This window comes from Penaeus vannamei, chromosome 31 (assembly GCF_042767895.1).
Source record: "Penaeus vannamei isolate JL-2024 chromosome 31, ASM4276789v1, whole genome shotgun sequence".
Taxonomy (NCBI): Eukaryota; Metazoa; Arthropoda; class Malacostraca; order Decapoda; family Penaeidae; genus Penaeus; species Penaeus vannamei.
In genome coordinates this window covers 32243967-32248966 of record NC_091579.1, presented here as the reverse complement: position 1 = coordinate 32248966, position 5000 = coordinate 32243967, and the positions used below count along the sequence as shown (strand labels likewise).

At 30.6% G+C, this 5000-nt stretch overlaps 1 protein-coding gene across 8 annotated transcripts in view; it reads left to right on the top strand.

The window, feature by feature from the left end:
• Positions 1-1855: 1855 nt before the first annotated feature.
• The window catches only part of LOC113818113 (transformer-2 protein homolog alpha-like), a 23698-nt gene continuing 20553 nt past the window's right edge, over positions 1856-5000 (top strand). For all 8 annotated transcript variants that reach the window (XR_011399859.1, XR_011399858.1, XR_011399857.1 and 5 more), the window contains exon 1: positions 1856-2004. The gene's annotated coding sequence lies outside the window, so the exon portion shown is untranslated. The remainder of the gene's footprint in view (positions 2005-5000) is intronic.

Genomic DNA, 5000 nt, shown 5'->3' with positions numbered 1-5000 from the left:
GACCGTCATGATTGACTTCAAATTTTACCCATGTCGAGTGATCATGTATTTGATCTACTGTTTAAAAGATAGACACATTTTATGCCCCTTTACTATAATATCTGTATCAAGAAACTTACGATGCAATTCGTAATTAATAAAAGTATAAATTCCCATCTGAGCCTGCGTGAAGTATATTTGAAAAATATCGCACCTTGATTGGCTGGCTCGAGTGTATCAAGGTAGAGGCAAACACTTTGATACAAAATGAGATGTTTCACCAGGTTCCAAAAATGAACACGTAAAAGGCAAATATGCATCATTGTATATTAAACTGTTTAGGTTTTCGAGCATGCTACACAAGGGCATACACACACACACACATATATATATATAGATAGATAGATAGATAAAGATATAGATGGATAGATAAATAGATACACACATATATGCATGTATGTATGCATATACATAAATATTTATATATATATATATACATATACATATATGCATGCATGTATATACGTAATTATTGATATATATTTATACATTTACATCAATCTATCTACACAAATGCATAAATATATATGTACATATATAAGTATGAATATATATGCACACACACATATACACACACTTATATATAGTATATGTATACATATATGTATACATACATACATACATACATACACACACACACACACACACACACACACACACACACACACACATATATATATATATATATATATATATATATATATATATATATATATATATATATATATATACATGTGCGCGCGCGCGCTCGTGTGTGTGTTTGCAAACATATACAGATATGTATGCATATGTATACAATATGAATGTATATACACCTTCATTCATATATACATATATAAATATTCATATTCATATATGCATTTACACAGTACTCACGCACATAACCTCCTCCTCCCCATATATATATATATATATATATATATATATATATATATATATATATATATATATATATATGTATGTGTGTGTGTGTGTGTGTGTGTGTGTGTATAAATACATGTATATCTATATCTATCTATTTCTATATGTATATGTGTGTGTGTGTAAAGAAAAGGCAATTACAAAATTTAAAGAGAAAAAAAACGCAGGCTCGAGCCAAAATACCACAGGCTGGATAAGAACACTGACTGTATAAATAAAGCAACATAACCTCCACCAGGTGTTTCCACCAAAGGGATGTGTTTCGTACATATACTGGGTTTACAATGTGCGTATCCCGCTTCAGTATTTACCTACACGGATCTATACACAATGATGATTTCATATTTCCAGTTACAGGTGCGCACGTATAGACGTTAGCACATACATACCCATATGACCATGTGTGTGTGTGTGTTTGTGTATGTGCATGTACATGAACATACATGAGACGAGAACAGGACGCCAATCTAGTTGCATCGACAGAACTTACTGCCGTCATCGTCAATCATGCAACAATTACCTATTAACAGACCGCAGCCGCAGCAACTTCACCCTCCCAGCTGAGCGCGCTATTTTTTCCTTCTATCAGCAACAGCAGAGGGGAAATGAGAATAACATCCTGTGAACTGTAGTAAAGAATGAATTACATAATATTCGATGACGCCATTCACAACAGCTAAACATAGGGCAGGCTAAACCGAAGACAGAAATAACGCAAAACTAAGGAGGGAAAAACGAAAAGGGGAGAACGTAGAAAAAATAGCATTCGTCTATGCCATTCTTAAACGGAGATCGACGCGTTCACAGTTGCCCCAGTAAGAAATAAAAATGAAAAGAGAATAAGAGAAACCAGAAATTCATTTATGAAAAGAGAGTCACATAACAAACGTAATTCTGAACCGAAGTCCGCGCATGCGCAGGACGTCCGCAGCCAGCCGCCCGAGGTGCTGCGGCCCGAGTGCGCGAGAGGCAGGCGACGTTGCGGTGTTCTCTCGTTTGGGCGCCCTGCCGAGGATACCAAGTCGCCCTCTTAGTGGAGACGAGGTATGTAGCTGGGGAAGTGTACTCCGGTGCTGGGGAAGCCCTTACCGGAGAACTAACCGAAAGGAAAGACGTATTTGAGTCACTCTTCCCTCGGGATCTCGCTGGGAGGACACCCCGTGCCCAGCGCTGTCCCCGAGGGAAACAAAGTGGATTGCTCGCTCCTGTTGGGCGGCGCTGTCATGCACTCGCGCATGCCATAAAACACGCCTCCCAGGGTGCCTGAGGATCAGAAGACGGTATGATGACTCGAAAGCCTATGAAGCATTCCTTAAAGGACTGAAAGAGTGGGAGAGGGCGCCTCCTTCGTGGGCTGCCTCGCCTCCGCGGGCGCCCAGGGACACCAAACCCGTTCTCGCAAATAGTTTTTTTTTATCGTCTGTCTGTCAGCCGTTCTCTGCTTCCTTCAACGACTATTTTTTTTCCTCGAGGCAACAAAGGAGGGACGTGGCGCGGCAGTTGTCAATCTGATGCTGTTTAGATTTTGTTACTTATTTTGAATTTTTAGCGATTGGTGTTTGGATTTAATGATTCTTTTCTCATTTGCATTTTTTTTCGGGTAAATGACATGTTGAAGGACGATGGGGAAGAGCTGACAGATATTTCTGTTCATTTTTTCAACATAACACATTACTTGGTAATGTTGTCTGATGTTTTAGACATAACACAATAACTTTCCAATGGTCTTTATAATGGTCTCATCAAGTTTTTCCATTCTTCTGTGTAATAACTAAGATAATCTGAATCATAAGAAATAAATTATAAGATATTAATGTCATGTGAAGTAAGTGGTTTTATGATGAGTGTATCTGAAGGTCAAACTAATTTATGGATGTAATATGATAGAAGCATGACTTTATTATTTATACACTGGACTTGTATGTTTCTGATGATTGTTTTTAGATTTTATTTTCATGTAGAATGTGAAGTTTAGAAAATATGATGAGTTTTATATGTGTAATGTGGGGTAAACAGAAACCAAGATAAATTGTGCTGAATAATTGCAAAGAACCATGAACTTGCTATGACTAGCTTATGCATGTATATGCAGCTTGTATGGACTTCAGCTTAGTCATTATAACATTTGAGAATTTGCTTAATGCTATGGATTATTTGTGTGACCCAGTAAGTGACATAAAGCATTTATTATACCCTTGGGCTATACAAACTGTTTTTGTTTGAAGGGAGAACAGTGTTTTTTGAGGCATTTTACACCACTGTGAAAAGCAGATTTGTAAATTGTATTATTTAATGTTATTTTAGGCAGCTTCAGTTAGTTCAGTAAGTCTTGGCTCCTCTCCTGGTATTATCATTAGAGATAAAAGAATTTCCTGTTTCCTAATTAATTACAAAGCTCAGCCTTCTATATTGGCAACGTACGGAAGAGAGAGATATGAATAGATATGCAGACAAGTACACATACATACAAGAGAGTGAGAGTGCCTGTGACTGACATGAATTGATTAGTGTAGATGATAGGATAATTGATATGGAATATTGAAGTGCCACGTTATTCATCTTGAGGTTGGATTTGTGAATGTTATAATGTAGGATAATAGCCAAGATGTAGCACTGGTTGTATAGCTGGAAGGTTTGTATGCATGAGCTGAGTAGGATCTAAATGTGGCTGTGTGATGTTTAATATGCAGTTATAATAACAGATTATCAAAAGGTAATGACAATATTTATACATCTACTATCTAATTCCAGTTAGTATTTTTATCCCTAATACATAAAAATGTGCTCCTCAGTGCATTAATTATAATAATTTGAAAGATAGAGTATGAAAAGTAACTTTTTGAGTTAATATGTTGTTATTTTTATTATTATTATTTTTAATATTATTGTTATTGTTATTATTATTATCATTATCATTATCATTATCATTATCATTATCATTATCATTATCATTATCATTATCATTATCATTATCATTATCATTATCATTATTATTATTATTATTATTATTATTATTATTATTATTATTATTATTATTATTATTATTATTATTATTATTGTTATTGTTATTGTTATTGTTATTGTTATTGTTATTGTTATTGTTATTGTTATTGTTATTATTATTAGTATTACTATTATTATTGTTATTATTATTGTTATTGTTATAATATTAATATCATTATTATTTCCATAATGATTATTATAATAATTATTATAATAATGATAATTATTGTTGTAATTATTACTATGATTATTGTTATAATTATTGTTATTATTTTTTTAGTATTATTTATTTAGTATTAGTATCATCATCATCATCATCATTATTTGTTATTATAATTATTATTATTGTTGTTATTGTTATTATTATTTTTTTATTATTATTGTTATTACTACAATTACTACTAATATTATTATTGTTTTGGTTATTATTATTATTATTATTATTATTATTATTATTATTATTATTATTATTATTATTATTATTATTATTATTGTTGTTGTTGTTGTTGTTGTTGTTGTTATTATGATTATTATTGCTATTAGTGTTATTATTGATATTTTTGTTGTTGATATTATTAATATTGTCATTATTATTTTATTACTATTATTATTAATAGTATTATTATTGTTGTTTTTATTGTTATTGTTGTTATTGTTATTAATATTGTTATTATTTTTATTATTATTATTGTTATTTTTGTTATTGTTTTTTATTTTTGTTATTACTACAATTATTATTATTATTATTATTATTATTATTATTATTATTATTATTATTATTATTATTATTATTATTATTATTATTATTATTGTTATTGTTATTGTTATTGTTATTATTGTTGTTATTGTAATTATTATCATTGTCATTATCATTATCATTATTATTATTATTATTATTATTATTATTATTTTTTTTTTTATCATTAGCATTAGCATTGTCATTGTCATTGTTATTGTTATTGTTATTGTTATAATTATTGTGATTTTTATAATTATTAGTATTAATATTAGTATTAGTATTAGTATTAGTATTAGTA